General features: G+C 35.7%; 1 long non-coding RNA gene across 1 annotated transcript; it reads left to right on the top strand.

Annotated features, from left to right (window-relative positions):
• The first annotated feature begins 5,368 nt into the window (after positions 1–5,368).
• Positions 5,369–11,751, top strand: LOC150103821 (uncharacterized). Its single transcript, XR_016548678.1, has 3 exons — positions 5,369–5,487; positions 9,269–9,503; positions 10,094–11,751. It is a non-coding gene; the product is annotated as an uncharacterized LOC150103821 (long non-coding RNA).
• Positions 11,752–14,740: the final 2,989 nt, after the last annotated feature.

Raw genomic sequence — 14,740 nt, 5'->3', positions numbered from 1 at the left:
TACAGTCCATTCGTACCATGGACAAGCTAAGGATTCACTTTTTTATTTTTCCATTTCCCAAACCTTCCGTACCCACGTATCCTTTTAAAAATTTAATAACACTGCATCATATTGCATTAAAATACGAATAATTATAAATTTCAAAATTTAGCAGAGGGTTCTGATCGCATGGTTCGAACCATTTGACTTTAAACGTTTAATATAAACAGCTCGAATTATGCGCTTCGAATGCGATCGTTGCCATCAATCAGAAGGAACCCTGATGGAGATAGTCGCTGCATGCCAAGAGAAGCATTTCTTTAAACCTTCCTTTAGAATTTCTTGTTAATAAAAATATAGCTACAGAGAAGATTCGCCCTCATCTGCAATAGAACGACTACAAAAATGAAAAAGATAATCAAAATTTAACAAAAGTACCTCATAACCACCTCCACCTTCCCCAAGAAAAGTCTTTCGGCAGTCCCTGTGACTACACGTACCACACGTTTCTTCAAGAAACTAGGTTTTTTTTTTTTTTTTTTTTTTTTGTCAAGTATCACTCCCAGGAATTTAACTTCGGTCAGCTATGGACTCCTAATAGGTGAATGTCCTTCTTGCTCTGGACCTTCTTTTTGGAAAATATTATAGCCGTACTTTTTGGGGGGATTACTTGAATCCTCCAGTCCATCAGCCACTTTTCTAGTATATGAATACTGCTCTGGAGAGTATTGATTGTTAGTCGGGGGCTGAGTGTTCTTGCTAGTAGAGCGGGGTCATCTGCACATAAAGTAATGGTGATAGTACTAGGGCTTTGGGAAATGCCAGTTACGTAAATTGAAATAAGGGGGCCAAGAGAGGCACACCAGCCAGGATTTTCCATCTAGTTGACGCGATTTCATTTATTTTGACTTGCATAAATCTGCCTTTGAGGTATGCGTCTATTATTTTTATTAGCTTCATTTGTAGGCTGAATTCTATCAGTTTATATAGCAGGCCCTGAAGCCACACCTTCTCAAAAGCCTTTGCAACATCTATGAAACTACAGCAAAGGCTTTTGACAAGGTGTGGCTTCAGGGGCCCCAACACCCAGAAAGCTACAGACCTATCAGCGTTCTGCAGCTTTGGAGGTTCTAATTGTAGCCTTTTGTGATTTGCTCAACCAGTCGATGTATCTGTTGTACAGTATCATGGTCTTTACGGAATGCGAATTGCTCATTTGGAATGATTCCTAACTTGTCCGTTTCAGATTGAAGCCTTGTGAGTATAACCTTTTCAGTGAACTTACCAAAACTGCAGAACGCTGATAGGCCTGTAGCTTTCTGGGTGTTGGGGGTTCTTTCCAATCGTTTTGATAGGGATGATATCGGCAGTCTTTCGGGTTGTGGGAAAGTGCTGAATCTGAGAGTAGCGTTGATTATGTTCACTAAATGAATTATAGCTTTTCTGGTAGTAATTCGATTATTCTGTTGGCGGTGCCATTTGGACCTGGAGCCTTTTTGTTGTTCAGATGGGCTATAATATTTGCTATTTCTGCTGGAGAAGTAGGTGTGATAGGTTCTAAATTGTCCTTTTGTTGTTAAGACTTGCTTGACATGGTGGTGAATTTTGTAATAAGGGTAATGTTTAAATTTTCATAAGAGGGCTGTATTGTGTTTGCAAGTTGTCTATTAGAGCTTCTGCCTTTTCTTTGCCAGTGTGGGCTACTCCCTTCTTGGTCTGTATTTGGGGTAAAAGATTCCTTTTAGTGCGAAGAGATCTCAATAATTTCCAGATAAGGTTGTCCTCTGAGTTTAGATAAGTCAATTTAGTTTCCCAATTGAGGTTTCGGTGCTTTTGAAGAGCTTCACGGCCTTGCCGATTTAATCTGTTCAGTATTGTTTTATCTTGTGGGGCTCTTGTGTTGTGGTATTTTTAGAGCTTTGTTTTTTGATCGTATTAGGTGCATGATTTCCTCGGGGATTCCACTAATCGGGTGAAAGACTGTCGTTTGGGTAACTGAATTCACAATAAAGAGGAGAAAAGTCTTTCTCCTCTTTATTGTGAATAACAGGAGCCGGGTCAATGTGCTCTGGGAGAATTCTAGAGAGTTTGTCCAAGCTATAAATGAGTGCGGAGGAGTGAGTTGTTCGAGCGTACCGAGCTTACGCAGAATGGGACTGTGGTCGAAAGACAGTTCGATTAGTGTTTCCAGCCGATACTGGCATCTAATGGTTCTGAGGATGACTATGTCAGATATGTCAGATACATCTGTTGCGGGGGAGCTAAACCAAGCTGTGTGTTTGGCATTGAAATCTCCAGCCATTATAATGGAGTCAGTAGAGCCGAGAATGGAATCCAAATCAGATGGCAACAGTGGGATGCTGGGTGGGTTGTATGCGGCGAAGATTTTGATGCTGCCGGTATTGTTAGTGTGAACTTCAATACCTGTTATCTCGAGGTTCTTGGTTTGTGGGTTGGTCAGGACGTTATGGCTTAAATAATTTTTGATGTATACGGCTGGGCCTCCTCCACCGGCGGTAAGTCTCTCTGATTTATACATCACGATGCCCCGTAATTTGGTGCTAGTAGCTGGCCTAAGGTATGTTTCTTTAACTAAGACTATAGCATGATTGTATATATGAGTGAACTCTTGCAGTTCAACGATTTTCTTTAACAGACTTTTAGCATTGCATGCTAAAAGCCTGTTAAAAAAACTCACTTTTAGCACTACATGCTAAGAGTGAGTTTGGTTTGAATTTTTTATATATTGTATAGAGCTGCCAATATGAATTGGGTTTCTAGATAGAATCACTTTCTGGAAGATGATGAGGAGCTTGCTTTGCTGAATTCCTGCAGCATGATGGCAAGAGAGGCAATAAGAACTGATGTTATGTTGGAGCCTGTTTGCTCTTGAGATGAAGGAATCTGATTTCGTGCCGGATCTACAAAAGGTTTGGTCATGAATGAAGGTCGCGTGCCCTCCTGTGCTGCTCAAGGTGAGGTATTTCGAACAGGAGGGCAAACTGCTTAGTTCTTTATGGTGTCATTACGTGGGGTAGCAGGGTTCACTCTTGCTGAAACACGATGTTTTGGGTGGAAAAGGCATCCGTTGTAATTTGCGGAGTGAGGTCGTCTACAATTAGCACAACAGGCAGGTTCTTGGGTTGGTGCAGGAGCTTATCTGTTGGCCTTCACCACATTTCACGCATCTGTAGGCTGCTCTACACAAATTAGAAGCTCAGTTGTAATTTTGAGTCTGCATATATCTGTCACTTCGTATATCCTTTTCTGGGTGTTGCTGATTTCTACTAGTAATAAATGCATCGACCTTTTGTGAAATCTCTGCATTCTGCTAACTTTGATTGGGGTAAGTCCATGTGATGTGAGGTCGGCAGTGACCTCATCTGTTGTGATGCTCTCAGCAATCCCTGTGCACCACTTTAAGATTTTTCTCGCTTGATAGTGCGAAGGTGTGGATGGGAAATTTGTAATCGTCCAGCATTTTTCTCATTTTGCGATAATCTGAGAGAGTAGCGAAATTAATCTTAACTTCCTCGTCTGTGTTTTTTGCCCTGGAGAAGTTGATGTTTTGTTTACCAAGGGTCCTTGAAACGGATGTCCACTTTTCTTTCCTTTTCTCTGAGGATCACTGGTGGAACCTTTCCTTTTTGTATTCTGTAACTTGTTGCGTTATATCTTCTTCCATGAGATCCTTCTTCCATAAGGTCTTAAGAGGTCCTCCGTCTCTTGGTTGCCTGTGCACCCTGGGAGTCAATCTATCGAGTTCTTGGGCGATGAGACCGTTGTGAATTCGCCCTCTGTATCCTCATCCTCTCCTTCTTGATCATTGACCTGGCGTATATGTTTATAAATCCCAGAAATTCTTTATCAAACCTTTTTAATATCTTCTTGAACATGTCAACCAACTGATCTTTCCTAAAGGCTTGAACAATATCGTAGTGCCCATACTGGGATAAAGACCGCCTTGGTAGATTTCCCTCGTGTTCAATTATGCCTGTTTATTCAGTCCTTACAACCTACTATCAGATCCTGTAGACTACTAACTGTAGCGGAAGTCTACTAACTATGTAAAACAATTATGTAATGCCCTACTAAAAGGAGAAAGGATTTTCAAGAACATACTTGGCCTCAGAATGAAAACCTACCTCCCTAAAATACCATACATCCACCACTGTTCCTCATAGCTGGTGGGGGGGGGGGCTACACGGACATCAGACCTCTTGCATGTTTAATGGAGGGAGCGACAGTAGGAATCAAACTGTGTTAGCGCCAGTGCAATGCGGGATTTTCGAAAAACCTTATATAAAATCAAATCTTGCTCAATCTAAAGTAACACGTCTAATCTCATCAAAAGTTCAAGCGAAACACCTTTTAATCTAGATTTCCTTATAAGGATTGGCTTAAAGGGGCGAAGCAAGAATGCTTTTCATCTTCCCCGTTATCTGTACAGGACAGTGTGGGGATAAAGTGTTATTGAGCTATTAAAGCTCTGATCATGGCAGGAGGGTAACAGCAATAGCCGAGCCTCATTTATTCTCTTTTCCAAATATATACTGCATGTATGTTCAAATGAAAGCGGTGTGTCTACAAATCCAATATCCAATATCTACAGTTTGATACCGGAGATATTGAACTTACTTCTTAATAAGCAGTTCCGTTTACAGGATTTATCATTTTATACCTGCTTATCCATTTTTTAAACGGAGAATATGTTTTTAAATCCTAATTTATTTTAATTCTAACTTTTGTTTGAATAAAAATAAGAATTTTGAGGTTAAACATGATTTCCATTCTACATGAAAGAAATTCATTTTGATTAAAACAAAAAGAAGATGAATTCATATTCGTTTTCATCTTATCGAACTATTTTTGCATCCTAGACGTAATTCAAACCTTTCTAACCGATGACATTCTCGGGGGGCAACTGACACCTACGGTGGTAACATCAGTTTGAGTTTGCTCCTTTTCCAGCTTTTCTGATTAATAAAAGATGAATATTTTATCAATCGCAAAACTTTTACTGATGTGCTAGCAAATAAAACGTCATAATAAAGTGAATATAAGAAGCGTCATCATAGAAAAATAAATGGGACAGAGTTCAAGTAATATCGACTATACCATGCGAAATGTGCATTTCTGGGAAAAAAAAAAAAAAACACGAAGTACAGTATCTAAAATAACTATTTTTATTATACTGCGAATGGAGAGAAATTCTTCACGAAATCGGCAATTTTCATGTACGGCTGTCGAAGGTTTATAAACTGTCATTCCATATACGCAGTTTCTACTGTTGCCACTCTTTGTCCTCTAGTTGCGCAATTTCCTTGTTTCATATTACTTTCATATTCCTTTGTGACTTTTTCAGAGCGTCCACGAAGTGAACTGCACGCGATAAACTGTCACGTGATCAGCTTTCAAGCTATAAAGTTTTCCAGCAGCCACAAGCATTCAGTTTCCTGTTTTGTTTTGGCTGACGAAATATTCAAGTAACGCATCGAAGAGTATAAGGTGAGTGGTTGTTTGTGGTAATAAGCTTAATGAGAAGATAAACTGTAGAGCTTTTAGATAAGAGTAAATGTACCCTTAATTTATGTATAACATCACCTCATGAAAACTGAAACTTAAAAATCGCAATCATGCACGACGACCTGCGTTAACTTTAGTCAGTTCTCTTAGCCTATCTCTCTCTCCGTCAATATTGCGATATAATTTCAGATAGTAATGGTTAATTTACATCATTTTGCTTTAATTGATAAAGTTATAATAACCATCGCAGTAATATTTATGATGTCTAAAGCAAGCCGATAATGATTGATGTGACGTTTACATGTGGATATTCCTGTGTTTGTTAGCTTAATTACAACCATATGGAATATCTGAATGATTAAATACTAAAATTCTTCGTTTTTAAGCACTTTCATAGCGCTATTGAAAGACTAATGGGACCACGTTGTTTTATTTGGCTGGAAAAAAAAAAAAAACCTTAATTTCATTCTTCGTATGACAAGAGGAATATTTGTATGGATTTTCCAATTGATGGTGAGTTTGTGGTAGCAGGATTTTTCTCCTCCTGAAAGCTGGTATTTGTCATCATTTAATAAAAGTGTCCATAGAAACCACGGACGAAAGTACTATTAGTGAGTGATAGGTGGGTTAAAGAGGATGGGAGACTGCGCAGTGGACAGTGGTGGATTAAGTACTGCTGTCTATTTGGTGTTGCGTTCCTCGACGATTGAGCCCTTGTACTCCAGGAAAATATCACGTAATAATAATAATAATAATCAGAACAAAAGAGTATTAAATTAAGACATCAAAGACCAAAAATAGTTTATACTAATGCAACCAAGTATTTGGTTTCATTGGATTTACGGCCAAAGCAACTCGTGGCTTTGGCCGTAAATAGTGAAAGATAGTGAAAGTAACATGGCCAGAACATAATTATCTTATATCTGGCCTTCAACACAGGCGTAATTATATTAGGCCTGTTTTAAAGGATGGAAAAATCCCAGTTTTCGCTATCGCATTCATATTGCATTCGAACGGGAAGGAAATGTAATTAATTGAACGAAGAAATTATCTTTGGTAAAGAACTGGAAGCAATTGATAAATCCAAACACAGACTTGTTACCAGAATAGGAAACATAAAAGCTGAATAAATTGTAAAAAAAAAATCATATAATCGACATAATTCGAAGCCGCTGGGAAATCCGGTAGCTTGGAGGTTTCGGAGTTCCGATTGTGTGTGTGTGTGTGTGTGTGTGTGTGTGTGTGTGTGTGTGTGTGTGTGTGTGTGTGTGTGTGTGTGTGTGTGTGTGTGTGTGTGTGTGTGTGTGTGTGTGTGTGATATTTTCCTTCACAAGTATTGCATTAACGAAAAATGTGGGGGAACTGAAACCATACAGAAGGTGCAAAGATGTAGAGCTTCATGGCGATAGGAAAGTTTGTAAAGTTAATAGGCTGAGTTGGCATTTTCTCCGTACAGGAAACATATGCATTTAGGCAAACAATATTTGGCAGGTTCACCGGAAACTGGTTTTTCCAAGCATTCCACACAACTGGAAAGTGGAGTTAGCATGTGTGCAACAGGTGACATACTGCGTGTATGACCTGTTGCACACATGTCATAGCTCTGAAATGGCGCTACGCAGAATTAAAAATAATCATATAGACGTTTTCTTGGTGTAGCAGTATTTTTGAGACGCTGTGCATGTGCATTTAGAATTTAGATTTTGTGACGAAAAAAAAAAAAACTGAGAATGTTTTTGCTAAAAGTGGTTCGCCATTGTCTGCAATTCTGTAAGCAAAGCAAATAAATAGCGTGAAATTGCTAATGACAGAAGGTGCTTCGATGTCGTAATTTTTTTATTCGTTCTTCCATTATTACTATTAATTTTTTATTGTTGACTTTTATTCTATTTCTTTAATTTATTTAAACCTTTGTTGTTCTTATATTTCCTTATATTATCATTCCATTGACTATGCCAGTTGAAAGAAAAAAGTGTTTACGATATGTTTAGTTCACGAAGCTTCTCTACCTTAAACTTTGTTCCCTACCCCCCCCCCCCTTCTTCCTGCCCTTGTCCTGTGTTGCAACAGCACGTAAAGCAGACTCTAATTCTTGCTATCGCCGGCTATACGATTGCGGTATATTTTATTTCTCACACTCTTCGTAAATCAAACAAACAAATTTCTTTGATTTACGATTGTGCCACTCAGACAGAGTAATAGAGAGTGAGAAATTAAAGAACTGGAATGAAGGCAAAATCTAGTCAAAAAGTTTCTTAACAATTACTAATCAACACACACAGATCCGTAATTTCTTTAAGATGGCGCATTGGCAATGATCAGGTCAAATGCTGTTCAAACAAAACATTTTATTTTAACTTAAAAAATATGATTACAAATTAGAGAAGAAATGGAGAATAACTGTTTCTCCTAGCACAACTAACTTCAGTAAAACCTTGTTCAAATATAACATATACGTTCACGCACTCTGACACTACTCAATATTTTACAATTTAAAACAGACACTTGCTTAACACACACACACACACATATATATATATATATATATATATATATATATATATATATATATATATATATATATATATATATATATATACTAGGGGGCTCTTCCCCCTGACGCCTACAGCGCCCCCCCCCCCCCCGAGTTCCGGACTGGTAGGCCGGTTCTCCTTGAATTCTGATGACTCGAATTTTGAAGACTCGAGACTCAGGGTAGCCCCTGAGTTTCAAAACGTTTCAAATAACTTGACAAAAAATGTCACACAAAAACGTTACAAAAAAAGCTTATCATTTTATATATATATAGAGTAAATATAAACAGTCTTTTACCACGAACAACCTTTCCATCGGGACATCTCTAATCTTTGCCTTGATCTGGATACTTCTTTCTTTAACTTGGACTCCGAAGTGTCCACGATCACACTCCGACGCGATGACGTCACTCCGGTTCTCTCTCTCTCTCTCTCTCTCTCTCTCTCTCTCTCTCTCTCTCCGAAAGTGTTTGTTTTTTAGGTGATTAATTGTTCGAAAGTTTTTGCGAACCTTTCTTTTCCGACGTGCTTATCTTATTTCTTTCTTAATCTAGCCAGCTTAATATCCTCTCTTTTATGTTTTTTGCTGATTTACGATATTAATAAGGTATAATCACCTTCCTCTATTTTTAAACAGTATAGTTACACAGGTAATATGGAATACATTACACAAAGTAGTTAATTTACACTCAAAGAGTTTATGCGTCGTACTTTCCATACCATTTTTATTTTACACTTTTTTTTATACCTGACATTGTTAAAAAAAGTTAACTAGTAAAATCGAGCTACAAGTTAGCTTTTTTAACAATGTCACATGTTGTTGAGGTTTTAAAAAAACTGAAGCGGAATAGTTTTGCTGAAAAGCCACTCATCAATTTAAAAACTTCGTAATTGTTTTCTGTTGACAGAACTCGCGCCTTCGTAGCACAATTGGAAGAACGACGATACGTTGCCTCCTTTGGTTGTAATCTTTATAGGGGCTTGAAGATGAGTTGGCCGATCTCATGCGACGATAGCAGGATTTTTTTCTCCCAGAAACTTGGATGTTTCTGTGAGAAAAATTTGTCTGTACTCATCATACAGACAAATCGGCCATGAGAACACACACAATTTACAAACAATGTATACTAGTGGTGGTGATGGGTGTGATGGTAGTAGATACTATTAAATTGTGTTAAGTTTAATTACTGCATATGTTGCAGTAAATTTTTATGTCTCTCTCTCTCTAGACTCGTTAAAAGCATTGCAATGAATTTTGAGAAAGATATAGCTCGGGCTGAAAGAGGAGGTCATTCTTTCACTCCAGATAGGACTGATCGTGTTTCCAATATGAGACTATATGAAAGAGGTCCTCGTCAGGCTTTTCCCGAAATAGTGACTACAGAAGATAGCATACGTGCTTGTGAAAAAAAATACGAATCCTGTTCCAGCTCTAAACGCGAAAGAGGTCGTGTAGTTACAGTGGTAAGTTAACTAACGTTTTCTGTTGGTTAGAATTACGACAGAACTGAGATTAATTCACTTTTAGTATAGAAGTGGTGAGTACGAGTGGTGTTGAAATATTTTGACAATGCTTACAAATACATGTGCCCGAAATCACGCCCTATCAATCATCGCAAAGTAAATCCTTATAACTTTGCTAATGAAGCATTGAGCGAAATAAATAATCGAGATTCGTGTCCTTCACAAACTTCCCAAATGAAACCATGTTGACTTTGCTTTGATTTCGAGATTTGGAACGTTTTGAAATCTTATTTGCTCTCCTTAAGTGCTTGTACGCCTTCTTCTTTGTTCAAACTAAAAATTTGAATTTCCAGCTTAGGTTTCAGTGTATAAATTTTAGTAAAACATAATCTATAATAAAATTCATAAATGTATTACGTCATTACATCTTTTTTTTTTGTTTCATTATTACATGTGCATGTGGTCAAATTATTGTTTTCTTGAAGTTATTAAAAACAGAGTAGAAGGTACTCTTTATACTTTATATTCTTTTTTATATTCCTTCTGCGAACTGATCTGCTATATTTTTATATTTATTTATCGTCTTATAGGAGTGCGCTGTACTGTAACTCTTCTGCTGTTTGCTAAATGCTCTGACCTTCAATTCACTTCACCAGAGGGAGCATTCGCACGAGAATCTTCGAAAGGTGGGTGCTGCTCCACAGCCGTTACCATGAAAAAGGATTCCAAGTAAACTCCCAACAATAAATTATGAATTTCTAAATAATTTTTGCATACTATGCTGTGATGGATTATAGTGTACTTAATTACATTTACAGTGGATGTATAATTTATTCTTGATGGTTTTTGCTTACGCAAAAGAATGAGATTGCCTAAACGTTTACTGAGTTCATTTTACCTTGTTATTGTAAATGACTCAGCTACAAATCTTTGCTGGGGTTTATTTCGTTTAAAGCGATCTTAATCTATTAAAAAAAAGAGTGGATATGTGGGTAGTTTGAATACTAATACATATTGTAAAAATAAATAAAAAAATACAAAATAATAAAATTTTAAAAAATGGTAAAACTCCTTGGGAAACAAACAACATACTACAGATTCACAAGTTTGCTTGGGTTTCGAAGATTCACATAAAAATAAGGAAAGGACACACTTAAGGATCAATTTATAAGCAACTACACCCTATTAGGCCATAGGTTGAGTGCAAATAACGCGAATAGGAGCAAATTTAACGTCTCATAGCCATCAGAAAGAATTTCTAAGTTTTCACGTCAACTACAAATGGCACTTTCCTACTAACTAAACGACAACCTACGTTACATGTCTATCTGCTTTTGTAGGTCAACTAATAATTCATCACAACATATAGAAGGGATGGATTAATGTCGTTATGAGTTGCGACTGTAATTTCGCTGTGGAAATGCTAAAACGTAATGTAACTAATTACCGAAACAGTAGCGTTGGTGTAATCCATGGATGCGGAATACTGGAAAGCTCATCCTACAAGACTTGGGTGCGTGTGTTGTAGCACGGGCTTTCAAATGTTCGAAAGTTTCAAATACACAAAACGGATTTCGAATGGCCAAAGATGAAACTGTAGATAAGCATTTAAAGATATCAAGACTCAGCACCCAACAGAAATAACAATTACTGAAAGACGCTTTCTTAAAAGTAAACGTCTTGGATTTTCTTTTTTCTAGTGTTAGCTTTGCCAATAACTAACTGTCCTCTGAAGTTTGCATGCACATTAAGAAGTCCAGCACTCAAAGAAAAAGAATTTAAATCACTTGAAATAAAAGTTGTTTCGATAAAAGGTATTTTCTAGTTGCATATAATGGATCATTGATTGTTCAATGAATATCAACTTGTATTCATCATTGATGAACACGAGTTGATATTCAAGGCCCCATCGTGATAAACAGTTTGTATAAATTGTTATACGAAATAAAACTGGTGAAATAAAACATTATCTAAATTACACAAACAACTTTAAGGATCAGGTTGCACAGTGACTCTGATTGTATAAAATATTTTGTTGTATATGATATTATTTCTGGAAGTAAATCTGGAAGACAAAAACTATAATGTATTTCGTCATACAAAGATCATCTTCCAACCCCATTAAATTTCTGTGACAGCGATGATCACGCAAGAAATTCTCAATTTCCATTCATTAATATTAACAACCCTGAATATTGATGAGGAACCTGTCAAAATAAATAAATATTTTTGAAATAAACAAAGTTCCAAATTGTTATCTGAAATGTTATTTCACCCCCGATTTACAAATATTTCGAACAGACCATTTTCGAATTTTTCAATCTGATTGCTAGCTAAGCTGAAAACATGGATGAAAAACATAAAAAAAGTTCTTCTAAATTAGAACACGCTATTTTGTCATTTAAAATATTCCAAGACTTCATTCAACTGAGTATTTATTTACACTGATCCCCGATTTTGTTTCTGCTGATGAAATATGACAATTTTTTCGTATTATTATTTCTACTAAGCTCAAAATCCATCGGTGAAGCCACCAAATATCGTGAATAACATATTTTAAGAAAACATAAATATTTAGTTTAGATTTATCGGTTTTAAAAATACAGTGGTGATACATTCATATATAAGTTACCAAATCAGAAGACCTTGCGAAAGAATATATATGCATCGGTTATTCAATAGGGGAAAATAGTGCCGTCGTTTTTTACGCTGTTTATGTAGTCTTCAAGAATTGACTAAAGCGGTGTTAATTTATATTTTTATTAAATTTTAGGTATAGTTTGGTTATTTATGTTGTTTATCAAAATTTGTAATTCGTTGTGCGTTTGCAAAGTGTATTTCTACTCGAAGCTCTTGAACTGAAGATGTAAATTGCAGAATGTCTATGTATCTGTGATATATATAAACATTATATATGGGGAGTTTTACATGTATATATTATATACTAAGGGAAAGTGATCACAGCTTACTCCACCTTTACCACGAGTTGCCTCGGACCTGAACTATGTTCAGGCTCAAACTTGACTTACTTCTCTGTTTGCTTACTTGGGAAAAAGGATTAAAATCAAGTTTATAAAATTACTTGGTATCTTTATCGTATAGTATACCCAAGGTAAAAAAAAAACTTCCTACATCTTTCTCTAATCCTCAGATTTTTATTTAATATGGTCAAAGAACCTTATGGCAACTTGTTTAGGCAAAATTTATAAGCTCTACATTACTTCAACCTTGAAATCTCTGGGTCTGGCTCCCACTAACGAGATAAAAAAAAAAGGTCGAATCCGGTTCGTGTCTGACTTTGAGAGGCTATGCTTGGGGGGGTAGGTTTTTTTCCTGTATCTGAGTGGGACCACTGCTGAGATCATGGCTCTGCTGGTTGGTGGGGTGAGCTGGCCACGGGGTAGAGCCAACGCTGAGAATTCTTCTCAGTGGCAGGACGAGCCCATTACTAAGGGGAACAAATCTGAGTTCTTGGAGTTTGACCTGTACTTGAACATTCAACAAAGGTCGACCTTTATTTCGGAAAAAGGATTAAAACCAAGTTTATAAAATTACTTGGCATATTTATTATATATATATATATATATACTTTTAAGTTTTAAGCTGGCAGAAAAAAGTAATCGAAATGAATCTATGAAAAACCACCCTGGAATGGAAAATGTAAAAGGAAAATGTAAACGGCAAAATATAATACACATAGCAAAACTGGAATGTAAGAGGAATAGCATATAAGGAAATAGAATTAGACCAATTATTAAACGAAAGAAATTTTAAAATAGCAATAATTACTGAAACAAGAAAGAAATTACAAGGAACCATGAGAACCGAAAGTTTTTGTGCGATATACAGTGGAGTTGACAGAGACCAAAGAGCACAAGCAGGAGTCATGATTTGGATTCATATCTCGCTTTCAAAATGAGTTAAAACATTATAAATTAGGGAATGAAAGAATAATAGAAACTAGAATAAAAATAGATAGAGGTTATTTAACAATAATTGGTTTATATGCCCCAGAAGAAGGAAGAGAACAGGATAACATTGATTTTTATAATCAGCTACAAAACATATATAATAAAATAAATAAAAATGATTACGTAATATTAGCAGGAGACTTAAATGCAAGAATTGGAAACACGAAAATTAATAATAATATAGGAATACATGGAGAACATACTCTAAACAGGAATGGTAAAAAATTGATTGACTTTATAGTTTATAATAACCTAAAAATAATGAATTCCTTCTATAAACATAAAGACATACATAAATATATTTGGGCAGAAAGAGGATGGAAATCAATATTAGATTATTTTATCTTAAATGAAAAGACATCAAAGTTCTCTTTAGATGTCAGAGTTCACAGAGGATATGAAATAAGCAGTGACCACTTCCTCGTTAAAGTAAAATAATGATTACCACCTAAACGGCTAAAAGTAACAAGAACAGAAAGAAACTTTAATCATTTGTTTATAAAATTAGACTATTAAATGATGCAAATATACAATGGCTATATGAACAAAGAATTAAGCAGTAACTAGATAAAATACAACAAAATGAAAAAACGGAAATAGAAATAGAATGGCTTAAGATAAAAACGATACTAAATGCAGCAGCAAATGAAAGCTTAGGAAAGACCAAAAAATTCAATAAAAGGAAAAAAGTGAAGATATGGGATGATAAAATCATCAAAAAATAATAAATAATAAAAATGAAAAAAAAATCCCATCATAAATGGTTAAGCAGTAAAAGATAAAAAGATGAAATAGAATATAAAAGAATAAGAGCTATAGCGAAAAGAGAAGTCAGAGAAAGACATTGAGAATCGTGGAACAAATTCGTTTCTAAATTAGAACATAATTTATATAAAATAAGACCCAATGTATATAAGATTCTGAAACATCTAAATACAGATACTAAAGAAAACATAAAATTAAACACCGAATTGAAATTAGAAGAATTTCTAAATTTCTACACAGAATTATGAACAGATAAATATTTTAAAAAAGATAACTGGCAAACATTTAACGAAAATCAAAAGGAAATAACTGAAGAGGAATTAGAAATCAGCCTGAAAGAAACAAGAAACGGAAAATCATCTGGAGTAGATAAGCTAGGTTCAGCACTATATAAATACGCAGGAACAAGATTCAAAGAAACACTCCTATTTTTCTAAAATAAAATTTATTCAACTGGTAACGCCCCAATAGAATGGAAAAAAGCAATTGTGATTTTTATCT

This window comes from Typopeltis vanoorti, chromosome 8 (genome assembly GCF_054136105.1).
Source record: "Typopeltis vanoorti isolate ZY-2024b chromosome 8, IOZ_Tvanoo_1.0, whole genome shotgun sequence".
Taxonomy (NCBI): domain Eukaryota; kingdom Metazoa; phylum Arthropoda; class Arachnida; order Uropygi; family Thelyphonidae; genus Typopeltis; species Typopeltis vanoorti.
Note: the sequence above shows the minus strand (reverse complement) of the source record. Positions and strands in the feature narration are given on the sequence as shown.